Raw genomic sequence first — 21,303 nt, forward strand, 5'->3', positions numbered from 1 at the left:
AGCTATAATAACTAAACTGCTCTCGCAGTCCACATTCTTACATCGCCTCCTTTTTTCTCCCACCAGTCCATAATGTCCAGGAATATAAAGGAGGAGACGAAGCTAATTTTAGATCATATACCGGGAAGGATGTAGTCAGTACCATTAGATAATCTGTGTTATACAAGAAATATAAAACAATGAAACTTTCCACCTTATAGAATATTGCAATGTTTTTGGTTTTAAATAAAACTAGAAATGCAAATGAAACAAAGTTAATTTCTTCAGGTAGTTTCTTTATGCAAAATGGGGAGTGCCTTGGCACATGTTATGGGGTTGCAGAGATATACACTATGGATGTATATAAGCATCTCTTCTGCCATCAGTGAGAGCACAGAGCCTAGCATGAAGGTCCCATTCCTAGGCTCTATGCTCTCATTGATGGCAGAACAGATGCTTGAGTGTTCTTAGCAATGGCTAGAAAAAGGGTAAAACCTGGTCATTCCCTACTGCCATTTTGAATGTAGACCCATGTATCACTCCTGTTAAACTTGTGCAGCTGTCAATGGTAACAAGATGGTAGCTCTCTGCTCCATGTGCCTGAAGTCGTTCCTGTAAAGTTAACATTAGCCGAACTTAGGGGTAACTGGAGCTCTTCCTATCATTTAGGCTGGGATTTTCAAAAAAGCCTAAGGGAGTTAGGCATGGACATATAACCCCCTTAGGCTCCTTTGAAAATGCCAGCATTAGATATTTTAGCTAGAGTGCATTGGATTTAACTTGACAGATGCTTATAGAAATATTCATGGAAAATAAACACATTGTGGCAAAAATGTAAGTCATGAGCAAGGCTGGTCAAAAATCTTCCATCAAAAATGATAAAGAGGGGAGATTTCGGTGAATATTGAGAGATGTAATCCAACCAGGGTGTCTAACTTATAGCAATGAATGCGCGCACGGGGCAGTTAAACTTCAACTCGCATGGAGCACTCTGTGGTATTTCCGAATCTAAATATTTCAGGTTTTGGCCAAATTATTTTGGTTCTTTCAGTTTGACTGAAAAGTCAAATTTCTGTGAGGGAGGAAAAAATCCCAATCAGCTCTAGTCATGAGAGAAGGGTTTTCTTTTGTGAAATGGTCTATCTTTCTGACACTTTTTTTTAGTTACCCATACCTGATATTAATGGAAGGTGCTTTCCTGGATCAAGTGTCCTTAAAGATATAAAACTAAAAAGCATCCAGAAATCACCTCATGAAGAGAGATCATTATACAAACCCTACCAGATGATTACTGTGTTAAATGTACTCTTCTCTGTATTAGGCCAGGGACACATGCGGCTCTTCAGAGGTTAATATGCAGCTCCTTGTATAGGCACTGACTCCGGGGCTGGAGCTACAGGCTCCAACTTTCCAATGTGCCGGGCAGTGCTCACTACTCAACCCCCTGCTCTGGCATAGGTCCTGCCCCCACTCCACCCCTTTCCATCCCCTCCCCTCAGCCTGCCGTGCCCTCACTTCTCTCCCTTCACCCCCCAGCCTCCTGCATGCCACAAAACAGCTGATCGGGAGGTACAGGGAAGGAGGGGGAGGCGCTGATCCGCAGTGCTGCTGGTGGGTGGGAGGTGCTGGGAGCGGTGTGTATGGTGGGGGGAGCTAATGGGGGGCTGCTGATGTATTATTGCGGCTCTTTGGAAATGTACATTGGTAAATTCTGGCTCCTTCTCAGGCTTAGGTTGGCCACCCCTGGTATTAGGCTATCAGATTAGTAGCCAATGGCTTTACCAGCCTTTTGAGTTATCAACGTTTATCAGTTAAATTGTAAGGCAATATCTTGGCTAGGTTGCTCTTGAAAAAGAAAGGTAAACTACTTGGTTAAGTTCACAATCTTTTCCTGTGGTTTTTCAACTTTTGCCACACTGCATTTTTATTCAATCAGTCTTTCTATACAAGGCTCTCATGTGTAAGTCCACTGTATGTTTAGATGTAACATCGAAATGCAGTAAGAACCTTGGATGGGCTACTGTTAATTACACTGGAATACCTCTAGGCAGCTGGAGCACAGAGCTACTGTTGAGTTATCAGCTCCTACCTATTTATCTGAGCTGAAAGCCAAGGCAATGTGCTAACCCAACATCTTGATGACTTGTCATAGTTATCAGATGTGACATGACTGGCCACTGCAAATCATATATATATATGATTATTTTGGTTCTATATATGTATATAGCACAATACATTCTTTTGGAGAATTTAGACTGTTTTACATTGAACATAATAAACAAATTGCAGCACAGCATGTGATTGCAAACTTTGTTCACTATGCAGAACCTACTTCTCTTATGTCTCTAACTGTAAAGCTCTGAGTTTTGGATCAGGCAATAATAAATTAAAGTTCCTGCATAAAGGTCCCAACTAAGATCAGGGCCCCATTGTGTTGGCACATAATAAGAAATAGTCCATACCTCAAAGACCTTTCAGTCTAAATAGACAGGACAGAAAAAGAGTCAGAGAAAAGAGAGATTATTATTCCCATTTTACAGATAGAAAACTGAGAAACAGAAACCCAGTCAACTGTCCAGGAGTTGCTGACAAAATGTCATTGATATTCAAAATTCTTTGTCAAATTCTTCTGGTAAACAATTATTGGTCTGTAGCTAGGGCATGTGAATATTTAGTATTTGAAATCTGAGTTGTGTTGATTGGTTTTGACTGGATACATAGATTGCATGGTATGCGTGTGTTCACTGGTTGGATGTACGTAACTCTTTGAATCAGAGTCCCAGTGCTAACACTTGTGATTATGAATTCAGAATTTGCTTTTGCTAAATATTGTCCAGTATTCACTTAAGATTCATTGCTTCCACAAACATTTCTGCCGGAACACTCTATGCTAGAATATTGACAAAAAGCTAACACGAAATGGGAAAAACATGGAAATGATTATTTAAATATTAACATTTCTGCCCTCCCCTCACACATTTTGCTTTAGGATTTGCCCAATTCTAGTACTGGCAGTGCTGGAGGAGGAGGAGGCATTAGAATGAAAAGGTTATATTTAACCTCCTGTATTCAAATGCAGATTTATGAAAAAGATCTGCACCCCTGGAGTCTCCCTTCAGTCCACATTTGTGGCACATTTAGGGCCAGATCCTCAGCGGGAGTAAATTAATGCGGCTGTTTTGACATCACTGGAGCTAGGCCAATTTACACTGGATAAGGATCTGGCCCTTTAATATTAATTTGAGATTAATAGTGCATCTCTGACTTTCTGAAGTCAGACACAATTAAAAATGGCACACACCTACCATTTATATATCACATAGCAGTATCCGTTGTTTGCTTCAGGGCAAAATGCTACAGTAGGTGGAGAGAGTCAACTGGACACATCAAGGTCAGGTTAGATTCCTTTCTTCCTGAAGGCATTTGGTTCTAGTTCATTGAGACCCTTCTGATGTTTCTCTCCTTGAGGCAGAGCGTGTACATCAACAGTCCTCTCCACACACCCTGCTAAGGAACTGGTACCAGTGTAAAGGTGCTGGCCTTGGAGCAGGTTACAGAGCACATCTGGACAGCTGTATCCTGTCACAGTATGCCATCAAGATCAATGAAACACATGCACAGCCCCAATGCTCAGCTACACAGAAATACCTCTTAATCAGCACTAATAATTAGGCCTGTCTTTGCAGCTGAAAATATGTACTTGATCTCTTCGGCGTACAGAATCACTGCTGTAGCCTATGAAAGAGCTCTGTATGCATCATCAGTCCCAAATTACTATGTATACACACATACTGTACACAATATTATAATAAATACATTATAGAAGTTCATATATCATATTGCTAGTATTAAATAACACACACACATATATATGTATGTATATGTGTGTGTATAAAAATAAAACGTCACTGGAGCTATGCCAATTTATGCTGGCAGAGGTTCTTGGCCCTTAATATTTATTGAGAGGTTTTTATATAGGCACACACAAATTTTCAGTATCTAATATTGCATACAGTATTCATGGGGTGGGGGGTATGTAAGACGGGCACCAAAGAAAACTATTTTTGTATCTTGAATTATTGGTTAAGAATAAGCTTGATCTCCGCTAAAAGAATTATCATATGGCTTTGGAAAGATAAACATTCAACTATGGAGGAGGAAGGGATCCCATCATTAACTCAGATGGCATCTTATGAAAAGGTGATTTATGGGCTACAGGCAAGCATGGACAGATGCCATGAAATCTGGATTGCTATTTCTGGACTATTAGTAACATTACTGATGTACTGGATCTTCATATAGTAAAGGAAACTCACTATTACTATTAACAGTTCAGGGTTTAATTGTGTTTTGTCTATATTTCCTCTATCCATAAACAGACACTTCTTTATTGTTACAGGATGATTTGGGCTAGAAGGGAACTGTTTGGAATCTAAAAAAAAATGTGTGTATCTACTGTTCACCTGTCTAAAAATTCCACCCTAAATAAATAAAACATCTTCTCCAAAAGTAAACACATATTTTTAGTTAGGTGAACAGTAGAACCCCAGTTGACTCCCAGGGGAGCAAAGTTAGGCCAACGTTGAGTACTTTTGAAAATGATTTGTTATGCACCTGACACTAGCATCTGGGCACGTGACCGATTAAATTCTACTAAACATTAAATCAAACGTTGCATGATATAAATTATGTACAACTCTCTTCCCTGTATTGTCCCATTCATTGATTGATAATCTACTAATGCTCCATATTGTTTTGACCAAAAAGATATATCTTGCACGGTGCTCTAAAGATCAGTAAATTGGACTTCTGGTACACAGCCATAGGGAGGCAATGTTCTTCTTTTAACCCCCACAGGAGCCCATCAACAAATTGGCAGGAAAAAAAATCTTTGAATGATATCAGCCATCATAGTGATAAATGGAGAAGAGAGGCTGTCCAAAGGTGACCGGTTCAAACCCATTTATGACTTTCTATATTAGAATCCCTGAAGGGTGTATGTACACACACACTTAGGTACCATAGATTGTACCCAGAGGAAGATGAGAAGACAGAGCAGTTGTTAGAGCACAGGAGTAGTGTGCTCACATCAACTCACTCTGTTAAACAAGCATAGGCCACAGCCCAAAGCAGAGTGCACTGGTGACAAAGGCCTGAAAGACTGTGGCAAGTTTCACATAATAAGGAAAAGGCTGTGACTTATTAGCAACTAGCAGATGGGAGAAAAAAAGAGGTATGAGTCACTGATCCTCCCTGGAAATCCAAGAACAATCAAGGATCCAAAAGTATCTCAAGATAACAAACTTCTCTGGCCAGGTGTGGCAATGCTGTTGTCAATTCCTCAAGTTGCTTCCCCTTGCTAGCGATTATCACATCCATCTCTTTTGGGGTGAATTTCAGGTGGTTTGTTTATCCTTGTCCTTCTCTCAGTCAGGCATCCAGAAAGCAAATAAACTGTGCCACCTAGATATAATGAAAAGGAGATGTAGAGCTGTAAGTCATCTATATACTGATAGCATTGCAACCCAAAATACCTCGTTCTCATCCAACATCATATACACAATGGACAGAACAAGACCATTGGTGAAAAGAAAAGGAGTACTTGTGGCACCTTAGAGACTAACAAATTTATTTATAAATTTTATTTGTTTATTTGTTTATTTGTTATTCGTGAGCTACAGCTCACTTCATTGGATGCATTCAGTGGACCATTGGTGGAAATTTTGGGGAAGGAACAGCTGTCCAGCAACACTCTCTGAGACCTTCTACAAAGGAGCAGAACTATTGAAGAACAGTTGTATATACTGCTATCAGCTGTATCTAAAATGGGTGAAAGACATAATGCACTTGAATTTTGACCATCTCCAAAAGATTGTAAGAACTTTGGGCGAAAGCCTTTTTTCCCCCTTCATGATCTGTGAGTCAGCTGCCTAGTGCAATCTTTGCAGAATCAGAGATGGACACATTCCTTAAACACTTGCATGGACTCTGCTGTATTACTTTAATCCATGCCTATGCATAGCATGCAATGGCCTATTTCCTTACTGGCTTCGTGCTTTCAGCAGATCTTTCCCTCTTCAACACAAAGCTCATCCTCTCTTCTGCCCTGCCCTTATATGTCAGGAATATAGTGACTGCTGAAGCCTAATAATTGGGGTCAATCCACCTCTGTTACAGCATTGCAATCCCATTGAAAGCAAGGTGCGGGGAGGGGTGTACCAAGGCAGCTGACAGAAGGTTTTGGTCCATTATTTTGTTTTTTGAATATTCTGGACAGTAATCAAGATGTCAATTCCTTGCCAAGTTAGGATCACTGGAAAATCTCCAGGCATGGTCCTGATTCAAGATGTGGAAATGGGACCAAGCAATCCAAGGTAAAATTTTGGATCAGATAATAATCATTTCCCTTAAGTTGAAAAATGGGTAAAAAGATTGCAATAAAGGGCCCAATTTGTATTATTTACTCACTAGCCTGCACTGGAGGCCTGTGGGAAGCGGCATCACCCTGTGTCTTCTGAGCCATGGCCCTGCCTGCAGCTCCCCCACTCCGGTGGCTGTTCAGCCACTCCTTCCTCTATACCTGTACTCTCTAACCCAAAGAAACCCTGTATTTTTATCTTCCCATTAGGTAACTTTTGTCAGTATCTTGGTGCTATTTAGAGGTGCCAGATGTTACACTGCATATGAACTTTCTTCTTTTCTATTCCTCTACTTCCAGGATTCCAAACCACTGCTTCTATGAATAGAGAGCATGGTGGTTAAAAGAGTGGTGACTAGAGAACCAAACAGAATAGGTAGAACACAGGTAAAGAGAGTACAAGCTTTTCCACACTGTCCTATCCATGCATTCTACCCCTCATCTGAACGGATCCCCTTTAAGGGTTTAGTTCTCGTGGCCCTGGTGGGTCTCTTTGTTGAGACTCTCAACTCGGGTATCAGTGCTGACTCAGGTCGTTGTTTATAAAGTGTGGGAACAGAGATTGATGGTCCCATTCCAGCCCCCAGCTGAATCTCTTTCACGTCAGATGGTGACAACTTTTAGGAACCGCTGACCGGAGCTCAATTAGATATGGGCAACTGGGGACTGGCAGGCTCTGTATCACACTACCAACACTCTGAACCAGGCAGCTCCCCTGGCTAATATTGCAACTGCATTCCTTGCCTTGGCAGAATCCTATGCAACAGAAGTCTAGGGTTTATCATGAAGTTTCATCACTTGCTCATTAGACACTCTGTGTGTGTGTGTGTGTGTGTGTGTAGGGATGCCTAGGTCTATAGAAGAGTAGACCCCACAAATCACCTAGTAAACTGCTATGCCTACATGCTCACGTCTTTAAAGTTAAACAGTGCAATGGGATTTTAGCAAGCCCACTGACAAGCTTAATTCCTGGGTTAAAAATGCCCCTTGGATAAGAATCTGCACTCTCTCCCAGGCCTCTTGTGTTATTACATCCCTATTATGTTGTTCTTTCCCTTGGGGAAAGGCTGGAGCTTAAGGCATCTCTGGAGAGCTGACAAACAACTTTATTACTCTGTGATGTTGCTGGCTGTCTCCAGTTCTTCTGGCAAAGAACAACCTCTCACTCACTCAGCACTTAAATAAAACTGGCATTTGCAAGGAAAACTCAGTCAGGCTCATCCATTTTGTGTTATAATTAAGGAATCCTCTGTCAGGCACACCTTTGTAAGCCTTCTACTTGTGTCAAAACTGTCACAGATATAGGAGGAAACATGCATATCACCAATGACAATTAATCACCCAATGTCTTTCGAAACTATTAATCCCCATGGGGCTTTCACATCAGGCTGTTAGTTCAGCTGCAAAGGAGACAGTGTTTGAGGGTTGCTACTGTACTATTCGAAGGGACCCAGTCCTCTTACACTAGGCAACTATTTATTACAATAATGAGATTCTTGTTAGATTATAATTAAATAGATTGTCAGTATCTTTAGGGAAGAGGCTTTATCTCTTTATTTGTTCAGTAAAGCACTTATCACATACTATAATAATAATTAATAGATAACAGATGCCGTGGGGTATCTGTTTTGTACTTTTTTTTCAGGCTTCAGAGTCCAGGAATATTTTTGCAACATCTTGTTTCATGTATATGCAATGAGAATATTAAAAGTGAGAGTGAGTGAATATGAATGATAAGAAGGGGAATAAATACTTGTTATATCAAACATTTGACACATTATTTGTTAGAGATTCTACTGTAATGAAAGTCACTCTTTGCCATGGAGGGAGATACCAGATCCGTAGTAAATTACCGCTGGCTGTCCAGTGGGCAGTCAGAGCCGCTTTTCCATGCATGTTCATCTGCAAGGCATTAAACAGCTTGTTCTCTCTCTCTTATGTTAGTGAATATGAATAGTAAGTAGCGTATGATTTCCCTCAGCAGAATCGGCGAACGGGTGAAAAGGGGTGATGAAATTTGGTTATAGTCCTTTTGTGTGTATGTATCTGCATAGGTGATGGTGGTAGCTCCTTTGGGGTGTCCCTGTTCTTGGAAATGCACAGCATTGTGAAGCAAAAGTCATTTGCAGCACCATTTAAAGAACTACCAGATAAATGTAATCTTCTCAAAGCTGGGCTGTGCCATGAAAACTGGACCCTATAGCAAGCCCTTCTGGGACCTGTCTATTCCTTCCTTTGCTTCCCTTTATCCATACGTGTAGAGCTGACATCTTTCACGCTCAGGACTGGCTGCCTCTTTCTGAGCCGCATCATTACTGAGCAATACCAGTTGCTTCCTCTCTTTGCAAGCTGAGCATACATACTTGGTCCTTTAGACCGTTCCCAGGTATTCAGCATTTGTGGTCAGATCCCCAACGTGGTAGCATGTTACAGTATTGCCATTGCCCAGGGTTCAAAAATCATGCATCAGGCTCACAGAAAGCATAAGATTGGTTTAAAAACCAAGAGATTTTTAAAAAATAATAATGTTGGGGTCATTTTTATTCTCTACTGGTTTTTGAGTGCTTAGGATAGGCTCGAGTCATGTCTTTGAGCTTTTATTCACAAACATGAGCAAGAAACTTACTTTTTTGTTTTCAAAGGAAAGCCTAGGTTTTCATATTCACATAGCTCCAGGAGCAGGGGCTTTGAGAAACACCAAATATTGTGAGACTCATGATAAAATCACAAGAATTAGCATCATTGTGCTGTGTAATCACAACCCCCCACCCATTGCTTGCCATTGTATTTTGACTGAGGTAAGAAAGTAGAATGTAGTTGTTTTGTTTTCATGTGGGTCTACATTTTCAAAATCTCAGGGTTAGATTTTCAAGTGTCTAGGAGCACCCACTATTTGGACCCGATTTTTCAAGGCGTAGCATCCAGCAATTCCCATTGTGACACTGGTTGTGGGTATTGAACAGATCTGAAAATCTGTCCCTTACCTAAGTCATAGAGAATAACAAGTCTCCATCTTGTTTCTTTCCCTTGTTTATTGCTGAGGGAATTCTGAGCCAAAAAATTAAAAATTCTGCGTATTTTATTTGTCAAAATAACGCAACTCAATATGATCACGCCATTTTCAATTATTTTGGTAATTTATTTCAAAATACCTGTCAGCAAGTATGTCTGTAACAATACAGATGACAAAAAAGATTCAGGGCAGAGGGCAAAACTGGTATTTCCATATACATCAAGCACAGAAGACTTTAAGGGTAGGTCTATACAGCAAAGAAAAACCTGCGGCTAGCCTATGACAGCTGACTCGGGCTTGCAGGGCTCTGTCTGGGGGGCTGTTTCTTTGCGCTGCAGACTTCTGGGCTCAGACTAGAGCTGCAGCTTTGGGACCCTTCCACCCTGCAGGGTCCTAGAGCCCGGGCTCCAGCAATGAAATAAAAAGACGCTGGGGCTCTGCCCCTCTGTGCAGGGGGCACCACAAAAACAGTGCTGCCCCCCCACCCCCCCCGAATCCAGGTGTGAGGCAAGCAGGCTCAGCCCAGCAGGATCCAAGTGTGGAGGGGCTTAGTGTGGGGGGGATCCAGGTGTGGCGTGAGAGGGTTTTGTGTGGGGCAGTCTGCATGCAGGCTGCTCAGTGTGGGGGTCTGGATATGGCGGGGATCTAGATGCACAGGGGCTTATTGGGGGATTCTGGGTGTGGGGCGAATGGGACTCTGTGGTGGGGTCCCTGTAAGGTGGTTTGGGGCTCAGCACAGGGGGGTCTGGGTGTGAGGGGGATAGGGCTCAGCAGGGGGGCATCTGGATGCAATGGAAATGGGGCTTGGTGGGGTTCGAGTGAGGGGTCTTGGTGCAGGGGGTCTGGATGTAGGGGGATGGGATTCATCAGAGGAGTCAACCTGCAAGACCCCAGAATGCTACTAAACGCAGCAGAGTGGTGACAATGGTCTTAGTAGTGGAACACTGGTGTTGTCAGAAGGGCCACTATATCTGCATGGTTACATATTGCTTAATATATAGGGAGAAAAAAGGTGCAGGATTAAAATTTGAACTTACTTTCAAGGCGGCATCAAACTGGCAACCTCTTGTATTTTCAAGAAAAAAATAAGCATGACATATCCAGTGCCCACCAGATTAGAATTGCACTCGCTTGTCCATCTATTTCTGTGTCAATGTGTAAGTAATTTTCTTTTGCAATCAGTGCTAAAATAACTCCCATATTTTTTTCACTGCACTTCAGTAAACTCAACCTAAAGTCACTAGCTATACAGAAGGCAATTTCTATAGCCTTGGTCCTCCTGCTTTCCCTCCCCATCTAAGATTAGAATCTTTATTTTCTTTTCCTTTAAAAAAAATTTTTTTTTTTATTGAGTTGCTTGGCCAGAGCTGGTGGGATAATAATGAACTGTATTGTATGCTAAACACAGAGGCCAGGCATTGCAGGCAATTTCACCAGTGTTCAGATAAATCACATTGTGAAGGTTTTACGGGAAACTCCAGTGGATAGTTAAATATTCTCTGGGTTAAGTTTATTCATTTTGTTTTGATTGAAACAATCAGAAAAGATTGTGTGGCTGTAATTTCGATGGGAGGTTAAAGTAGGTGACTGACTAGATGTGATCGTATTTGCTTTAGACTTTGGTAGGGAGATTACTCCTGGAGATCTTATTAGACTGCATGATTAAAAAAAGAAAAAAAAAAGAAGCAAATTGTCTATATCTAACACTCATACAGTTGCTGCATAATGTTCTACCTAGATGAAGGACTGTTTAATTTAACATTTAGCCTCATATATTGAGGGAAAGAGCTTACTCTGAGTCAAACAATAGCTTACTCCCAGGGGATTAGGGGTATTAATATCAAAGTGATAACGCAAGCATCAGAAACCTTGCCAAAACAGATAGTTGGGGATTCAAAGGAGCCTGATCCTCGTAAAGGCTGACTTATTTAGTTGTCTTCCTTGTAACATTTACTTTCTAGAAGAAAAAGAGCGTAATAGCTTATTGTTTTGTACCTGTAGGTGAAACCAAAGACTCTTCTTGGCTCCTGTGGAAGTTCCCTAATGAGATTTGTACTTGTCCTTCAGTTAAACTAGTAAGCTCTGGTCTCCGACTGCATTCCAATACCTGTACCTTAACTATTTCCAAACCTCTCCCCCTGCACCCAACCCCCTCCTGGACAATCTGTATCTACCAGGTTTGACTCATTTTAATTTGAAAGTGCATTCCTGGAAAGCGGCACAAAAAAGAGCATTATTCTGTCTAGCAACCCAGTGTGAACACAGTGCACACTCGTGACATTAAATGATGACTTAGTGTCTCAGAATGTGCGTGTAATGAGGCACCATCATCATAATTTAACCAGGTAGTTCTGCTTAGTGGCAATATAGAGAAATTATGAATGAACCAATTTTATAATAGAATATACAGAGACTATCTAGTAGCCTAAGGGGAAAGTGCTGTAATTTACCAATATCAGATTAATTAAATTATGAAAATGAGGTTCCAATAGCCAAAGAAAGAGGGTGGAAGATTTAGGTCTAAAGGGGTTTTTGGATTTTTCTGATTTGCTAATGATGTTTGTTGCATGTCCATCTTTAAGGTCATTTGTAATGTGTGCCATGCTGAGAATTATGACCTGAGCACGAAATGAAATATTAATTTGTTTTAAATGATACTAGACATTATTGGGAGAGAGACTACATTCCAGCCACCGAAATGACTTCTAATGAAGGGCTTACTCCTACCCTCAAAGGCGTGTGGGCCCAGAGTGTGGTGTAGTTTGCAAAATCAGCCACTGCGGGCGATGAAAATACACACAAAAAAACCCAGCTGCAAGCTGAGGTTCTTCTCCAAGCAGCATTTGACTCCCAGAACTCAGAATACAAAATGAAATATAAAGGATATAAGTCAAGTTCAGCTCAAGTGAAAATGGATAGAACTGAGTTGATTTCTAGTTGAATTGCACATGCTTACGCCAATATGGAGTTTGGATCTCTGTCTATTAAAATCAATGGAGAGATTCCTTCTTGTGAGTTGAGGGCCCTCAGCACCTCAGAGGAGTGCTCAGCACCTACCAGTTTAGGATTGAACCCTTAGGCTCCAAGGGCTTGATCTAGAGTCCACTGCAGTGTATAGGAATCTGTCCATTGACATTAATGAGCTTTGGATCAGGTCTTAAATCAGCAAGTTACTGAAGCAGATACCTAATTTTAAGGACATGAGCAATCCCATTTAATTTAATGGAACTACTCACATATTTAGTTTAGTTTAAGCATGTGCTTAATTGCTTTGCAGAATGGGAGACTGGTCAGTGGGTGGGGCTCCTAGGTGCTACCACCATACAAATAAGCGTATAATAAAAAATAAAAGTTTTATGCCCCCCCGAGGAGATAAGCATAATTCTTAGAATGAGGTTTCTTGTGCAAATCTTCACATGTAAGACTTCAAAATTCATTTTTTGGTAAATATCCATTCATATAAATTCACTGCTTCCTCAGAGGTTCTTGCCAGTGAACACATGCTACAGGAAGCTCTGTGAGCGAGTGAATTAGAGGTCGAACTGGGAAGGGACATGGACTCAAGTCTTGCTTCTGACCTTCGTTTGCTGTGTGGCTTTGAACGTGTTATTTAATTAACAAAGAATGTGGTCAGTCCAGACTGTCTTTCTGGAGTTGCTGGAGTTCCACCACCCGTTCTTGGACTGCATGCAGGAATCTCTGGAGGTCAGACTACATCATCATAATGGTACTTTGGGTCCCTAAAATCTATTACTCTTTTTGCAAAGCAAACACACACACACACACACACGTGTGCGCGCACACACAGAGTTGTGATCAAAGATGAAATAATTCTCTTTTTAATTCAGGTGACTATGAATAGGACTTTTCAACTGTATAATACTCACAGAATGCAAACTAACTATTTTTATTACAATTAACTTATGGAAATACTGCAATGTATAGTTGACTGCAAGACACTAAGGGCACAGTGCAACAGAATGAAAACAAATTAAAATACAATAAAAACCTAGGGCTTAAGCCTTCAAACACCTGTTCAAAATGGACCCAGAGAGATTGCAGGGACGAGCAAGATGCACATCCTAAGGCTTACCAGTGTGATCATGCATTGACTTGGACCCCAATCTAGCAAAGGCCTTAAACATTTAATTTTAAGTAAGTAAATAGCACTGTTTACTTGAATGGGATTATTTGTGTGCTTAAAGTTAAATGCATTTTTAAGTGCTTTGCTAGATCAGGGTCTCAGATGTGAGGTGCAAAGCAGAAATGAAACAGAGTCCAGATTTATTGGCTCAGTGTTCCCGCTAACCAAGTAGCAAAGGGCTCTGGATAGCCTTTTTATATATTTATTATATATATTAAGGCCTTGAAACAAATAAATGAACTAAAGGCTGGATTTTCAAAAAGGCTTACGGGCATTAGGAACAGACGTCCCTTTGAAAATAATGGGGTTTGGCTTCCTAAGTCCTTTAGATGCTTTTTCAAAATCCCACCTTAAAAGCCTTTCTTTTCCTCTGTGCAATCTCCCAGAATGTTGCAGCTCAACTGCTAGACGTTTCCTTACAACCCATGATACATGTGACCTCTCGTTATGGTCCGCTGTAGAATTAGAATACTTCCTGGGAAGGAGGAAATACCAAAAGGATTTCACAGATTTCACTTTTGTTTCAGTATACCCAGATACACATCAAAACAAGGCTCAACTACAGCTAAGGCTAACACCAACCAGGGCTTTATAAAAGAACAGTGCTAGCATATATTTTCCACTGAATGGGAAACCAGTGTCAAGAACATAGGAAGCGGGTAATACGCTCTCAGCTGTTTGAACCAATAAGCAGACATACTGCTGCCTTTTGAAGAAGCTGCAAATGATGAAGTCCTGCTGCGAGCCATATAAAGAAGGAATTACAATCATCATGCCTTATGGTTATGAAGGTGTGTGTTTTTGTTGTGAGTTCATTACGGGATAAATAAGAGTGTAGCCTGTACAAATTGCCCAGTTGGCGGGGAGGGGAAAGTCAGCTCATCTCAGCCCTGCTTTTCCATGGAAAAGGCATGTCAGAAGTGACATCAGGGTTTTACAACAGATTCATCAGTCCCCTCAGCAAGCTGGATTACAAGGGAGTGAGACTTCCCATGCTGATGACTGGTACCCAGCAAAAAGACTTCTATTTCCCCAGGGTTGAGGATGAGGCAGCTCTGATACATTCAGCCTTCAATAGTGTCCTAACATTCTTTCAGGCAACAGACCAAATTTGTAGTGTCAATGGGGGGAAAGAGTGGGGGCAGGGGGAGAAACAAACCCAAACCCCTCCACATATACAGTAGGCCTGGTCAAAAAGTGATGGGTTTGGTTCATGTTTGAAAATTTTCATGGAACGTTTCCTGAAAATGGAATGAAGCGAAATGATTTTCATTTCCTTTCATATTGAAAGATTTCATTTCATTTCTCAAAAATAGAAAAGCCCAGCTTTCTGAGTTACCTTTTCTCTTCTTTCCTGCCCCCTCATTCATTTCGATTAACCAAAATAAAAAAAAAACCCACGGAAAAGATTTTGTTTCCTTTGAACAGCCATTATTTGTCAAAACAAAACAAAAACAAAAACATCACTCAGCTCTAAAATACTGTAATATCTATCATCAACCTACTGATGTTGCACACAGAATATTTAAGAGAGTTCTTATCCAGAGGCTTCATGAATATGTTGAGCAGAGGTGGTTGGAAACTTTTTTTTCTTTTTTAAACAAGGGAAAATAGAAATGTTTTTTCTTCAAAAATTTTTACAACCTACTCCCCCGCTCCCTCTGCAATTTCTAGCCAGCTTTGGCCTTGAGCAGCATGGGAGATAAGATCCCACAGTGTTATCTACAGTTAGGCTTGGAAAGATTAAATTGGTAAATGTCGGTAAACATCGATTTCACCATGCACACACAAATTGAGGAAAATATTTTCATCAATAACACTCAAAATGTACAAATAGGTAAAGTAATAAAAATGTTGCTTGAGAATTTAGTATTTGATTTAAGGCTCTTTACTTTGTTATTATTTTAACATGTGATGTTGACAGTTACAGTTACAAAACTTTAAACTTTTGAATCTCAGCATCTATTCTCATTACATAATTGTCTGACTTCCACAACAATTTCCTATAATGTAAATAGATAAAATGAATAGATAAGATATAATAAACATTTTTTTCAATTTTATCTATTTTTAAAACGCATAATTTTATGCAGCTGTAGAAATGTAAATTGATAAAAGATAAAAATATGCTTAAAATAAACATGGTCAAAATTATCAAACTTATAGAATTAAAAAAATGAATTTTACCACGCCTAACTACAGGAGATAAAATAATGCAAATTCAAATGATTCATGAATAAATTAGTCATAGATTGATGGAAAAATTGTGCATAATTTGCCAAATATTATTTGACTATCTACAGAGGTGACCAGGTAACAAGAAAAAATATTTTTTTCACCAATTTAAGAAAAACACTGAATAGACTACACATAAATATCATTAGACCAGATATTTATATCTGCTAATTGCCTGCAATCGCTGGTCAATCATTTTAAAAACTGTCAAGAGGTGCAGTATGACCAAAACTGCCAACTAATGCTGACCAAAACCCCATAGAGGATATTTATGAGTCTGGAAAGAGAGGTCTCAAGACCTAAAGAAGGTCAGAAGTACATGAGATCATCTTGGCAATCACAGCCTGCCTTCATTTCTTTCATACAAATAAAATACTTCTGTAATAAAGCAAGGAGGCTTAAAAAATATCTATTGACCTTATTTACAGATGGGAAGGAGGATAGGAGATAAAATGTCTTGCTCAAGGCCACAAAGGAAATCAGTATCAGAGACAACTGGAACTCAGAAATATCCTGTCTCAAAATCCTGTGGACCATGACTTTCTCTTAAAAACAGTACCTGAGATAAGGTGTGATCCACAGCCCCAGGAACTGATTGGAAAGACTCTCATTGATGTCAGAGGACTTTGGATCAGGCTCAAGTTTGCTATTAAAGAGAGACTTTCACACTTGGAGAAATTGTTTTGAAGGGATCCTCTATACAAAAAAGCAATGTACGTACCTATGATATTTTCTTTACATATTTAAATAAAAATTATTTCCCCTTCTGACATCTCATTCCCACAACGCCAGCACCAGCAAAGCTATGCTCCATATTTGTAACACTACAGGCTGTTCGTTAGACTTGTTAGTCTGCTTATCGAAGTAGTTGGTCAGTAAGCCTAGTACTCAACTTTTCCTTAAGTGCAGGGGCTTTCAGATTCAGGGGTTTGGCATGAGCCCCTCTGTAACTAAAATGAATAAATAAAGTTTTAACCAAGAATACAAATTTTGAAATAATGAAATCTCACTAGTGGTGTTTTCATTTTCTTCTCTAACATGACACAGAAGCAAATGACTATTGAAGAAAATATTAGACTTATGCTGTCTCCTGGACAGACTTTATCTCATGTCGTTCGTAGCCGAAACCCAAGATATTCAAATATGGATGTATAAAGTTAGCCTCGTAAGTCATATTTAAGCACCCACATAAAGAACCCGAGGTGGGATTTTCAAATGTGTCTCTGTCAGCTAGGACCACAAGTCCCGTTAGCTTTCAGTGAGACTTGTGTGTCTAAATTACGTAGGCATATTTTGAAAAACCCACCCTGAATTTCAAAATTGCTGAGCATCCAGCTGCTCCTAAATGTCAATCGGAGATACTGGATGCTCAGGACTTTTCAAAATTAGGCCAATTATTTAGATGCCTAAATATGGAGTTATGAGCCTAACTTTAGGCTCCCGCTTTTGATGGCTTTGGCCTAAATCGTTGTCCTTCTTTGTTTCCAACAAGGTGAAGAAAAATTGAAATCGGCAACAGTGGCTTATCAGGCTCCTATTGTTTGTTTATTGTAAACCACAGCTGTCTGCTGAGTGCCAGCTCGTGACTGACAAACAAATGAGTTTACCCTTCATGTATTTGAAAGTGATACTGTGAATCCACATCCCGTATTTTAATTTTTGTGTCCTTCTTTGTCATTTTCCCAATGAAAATGATCCCAGCACTGATCTCAATGTTAATGTATTCCTGCTTACATTTGACTTCTGAATATGTTATGACTAATTATCATTACACAGGACGAGAGATCAGAGCCCTGAGTGAGGTGCTTGGTGCGGGAACAAAAGGAGGCCAACTCTGCATCTTGGCATTGGGCCCAAAATTTGTACTGGAGCATCTTGAAACTGGTATGGTCTGTTTTTATGGGTATTTTTAAAAAATATATTTTTGAGTGGGGGAGGGGCAGGAACAGGGGCGAAAATTTCCCCTTGAACATGATGTCAATATGTTGGCATGTCTCCTTTTATTAAGATGCCATCCAACTGATAACAAGTCCTGCTGTGTTTTACCAACATAAAAAATTAGACTGGAGACCGAGGAGCGGCAGGTGGCTTTTGGCACCAAGAAATAATCACACTTGATGTGGAAAGTAAAGTAAAAGGAGCCATCTGTTCACTGCAGGAGGACGTGAAAAATCACATTAACATATTGTCACTAACATCATGAAATACACAGTTAATAATAAATTTAGTTATCATGGCAAGTGGCATTGGATGCTTCCTTAGAAAAAAGTAGTGTGTGGGAGATGTACTTGCTCACACCGTCTTATTGAGATATATATATTTGTTTGAAAGCCTTAACCATGCCATTTGTCACTGCCTTTGTGAGCAGACGTGCTTCTCTTCCACTGGGAGAGTGAATGACTTTTCTGATTCCCTCTCCTCCCTTTGCCCTTTAATCTGCGGCGCTTAGTTCCATCTTTCTTTCCTGACTGGCAGGCAAGCACATTAAATGGGAGAAAGAGAGAGAGAAGGAAAGAAAGAAAATCTTTGAGTAGTTACTTGTATTGTGCACTGTGGCTCAATTCCAAGCTCATTTAAGTCAGTGGGAGTCTTTCCATTGACGTCAGTGGGCATTGGATTAGACTCATGATATCAAAGTCATCCGTGGTATAACTGCTTTCCTTCTCCACTGGCCTTGTATCAGTTGGACTAAAATCATTGGCATTACATCAGGGCTGAAATTGGCCCACAGCATCATTCCATGAAGTTATGGAAGCAAGTTTGTTTTCCCCTTTCCCTTTCCCTGAACAATAGAGTCTTTGCAGGTTCCCTGAATCTGTGACATCTGTGCAGTATATGGAAAGCTGCTTTTGGAAAGTGAAGGCCCTTCACTTAAAGATTAACATCGATGGGTGGCTGATTATTTTAAATAGCAAAGTTCCCTTTCAAGAAAGGTTTTATGGACTTTTCTAAAGCAAAATGCGTTTGCTAAAGTACTGTGGATTTAGATCAAGACCGTTCAGTGTCTGGAACAAGATAAAGTAAAGAGCTGCTCCAGTCTGAAGAGCAGCTTTGTTAAAAAAAAAAAAAAAGGCAGAATGGTATTGCATATTTATTGTGTTTTTCAGATTTCGGTATCAAATGTGCTCAGTTTACAAGTAGAATTGGAGGTTGGGGGGTTTCTTATGGCCAGCCCTGCAAACTTGGTCTGAGAGCAAAGTAGAATTCTTTCCTTCTTGTGCATCATCACTGGCAATGAAAGTTCTTCCACCCAAACTAGGCATTGAGCGACACCTGCACCATGTTATTGTTTTTAGACTGGAATGAGAACTGAGATATTTTGCATTTAACAAAGGAGCTAGGACAGGCTACATGTTGCAGTCAGATAATAGTCTGTCAATGCATACCTGGAGACATGAGTCCAAATCAGTTGTACTTGGTCATATGCGACATAAATCTGGTTTAAGTGCAGCTTAGTCCTTTGTGGATAGTTGTGCATAGCCACATTATCTGCCATATATACTGGCGGATTTTTTTTCCCCTTAGGAGGGGCCTCTTAATGGAAGAGAAGTGTCTTGCAGATCAGACTGAGATTCATTAGCAGAACTATGTGGGAATCTCATTTCCTGAGTGCCAGCTTTCTCTTTGCCTGGCATCAGCATCAGTAGTGAAAATCACTGAAAGAAAAAAAGGTGGATACAATTTTTTTGATATTTCTGTATGTATGTAATCAGGGGAGACTCACATTTTACCTATCTCATTAGTTAATGCTACAGATGTACTAAAATATGTCTCCATATAGGCATGCCCAGGACTCAAAAGCAGGATTTCTGGGCAAAAGATGAGAAAAGAATCTAAGCTTTTAAAAGGTGTAGATTGTAAGACTGTTTGAGATCATTAACCATTTGGAGCAGGGACAGGATATCTCCTGAAATCAAGTTTTCTTATTAAGATTTCTGGTGTTTCCTCATTCCATTTGAGCCAGAAAAATGATATGAATAGCTTCTATTGTTGGTTGGATCCCAAGAGCACAAGTGTGAGCAGGAGAAAAAGTTGAACAGCACTTTTCCCAACTTAAATAATGGTTTGTTTCAAAGGATAGGGGAAGGTTTGGATCCATAATTTTTTTTCACCCATTCCTAATCAAGAACTGATCTAACAGGTACTCCCTGTAATTCATGAATTAACACTGTTTCTGCATCCTGCCAGGGCCATGTCTTCTTCTCATGTGGAAAATTTTGTTTGTGCAGCATACTGGAGATCTTCAGCATCAATTGAAAATACGGTCACAAAAGTCTCAGATAGGAACTGAGAGAGAAAATGCTTTAGAGGAAAATAAATGAGGTTGGGAGTCTCTGGAATCGGAACCTCAGCTCTGACGCTGACTTGCTGTGTGGACGTGGGGAAGTCACTTAACCTGTCTGAGCCTTGGTTTTCTATTCTGTATAATGGACAAAATGTTTTTATTTTTTATGAAAGAGCGCTTTGGATCAAAACACATTTCCTTCATCAAAGTGTCAATTTTCATAGAAAATTTTTGTTATGGTAAGAATTTTCCATTTTTTCAACAAAAAAGCAGAAATAACATCCCTCCCCCAACATTTTCAGTTTTTAGCAAACATTTCTGGCTTTTGAAAACCAATTTTTTTTAAATCAAAATCCAAAGTTTTTTTTTTTTAGTGAAAATTGTTTTTGAAAATCAAGAGTTTTTCAGTTTTTTATTTCTGTTTTTTATCACACACAAAAAATCACAGGAAATTAAGAACAAAAACAAAACTTTTTTTGGAACTTCCAGCAAACAATAATTTGGAATTTTCCAACTAGCTCTAATAAAAATACCTACCTTACAGGTTGTCATGAGGACTATTCGGTTATAGCTGTCTGACAAAACAGTGTTCAGCGTGATTATTTAAGAGAAAAGTTGAAACATTACTGCAGTTTTTCCAAGCATTGTACTCCCTCAAAGCTATTAAATCCTTTGTCTTTCTGCCCTTTTTTTTGCTTTGTATAGGTATTGGTTGTGCTACTGATTGACTCTCAAAGTGAGTACTGAATGACGTTTATTACCTCTCTGTTTATGAGCCTTATTCTGCTTCCATAGGAGTCAGTGGGAGTTTTGGCATTGACTACAATAGGAGCAGGATCTGTTCCTGTGTCTTGACAGTACAGTAGGACATTATTTGGATTAGTAGCTCCTGCTATGATAGATCTCACTGATTTACATTTCATGAAAGAAATTTTAAAAGTATTTAAGAAATGTATGTTTGCCACAAGGTGTGGTTGAGTCCAGAAACTTACAAGGATCAATTACAGTTTGGACAACAAGAATATGCAGAATTCTAATAGCTATTTCTAATAAATTTCTTCTGGAAGTGATGTTAAACCTCACATTTCAGGTCTGAAGCTAATTGTTAAGTATTCAGAATTAGGATGAGATCTTCTTGGGACTGATTCTCCCCCATCTGCCTACTGTGGGATTTCTTGCACCGTCCTCTGAAACATCTGGGACTGGTCACTGTGAGAGATAGCATACTG

At 39.8% G+C, this 21,303-nt stretch overlaps 1 long non-coding RNA gene across 6 annotated transcripts in view; it reads left to right on the top strand.

The window, feature by feature from the left end:
* The window catches only part of LOC140910162 (uncharacterized), a 379,881-nt gene that overhangs the window by 166,364 nt on the left and 192,214 nt on the right, over nucleotides 1-21,303 (top strand). For 4 of the 6 annotated variants that reach the window (XR_012158436.1, XR_012158437.2, XR_012158434.2 and 1 more), the window contains exon 3: nucleotides 17,566-17,673. The exons of the other annotated variants lie outside the window; for them this stretch is intronic. This is a non-coding gene — a long non-coding RNA (uncharacterized LOC140910162). The remainder of the gene's footprint in view (nucleotides 1-17,565; nucleotides 17,674-21,303) is intronic. 6 annotated transcript variants of the gene reach the window in all.

This window comes from Lepidochelys kempii, chromosome 4 (assembly GCF_965140285.1).
Source record: "Lepidochelys kempii isolate rLepKem1 chromosome 4, rLepKem1.hap1, whole genome shotgun sequence".
NCBI lineage: Eukaryota > Metazoa > Chordata > Testudines > Cheloniidae > Lepidochelys > Lepidochelys kempii.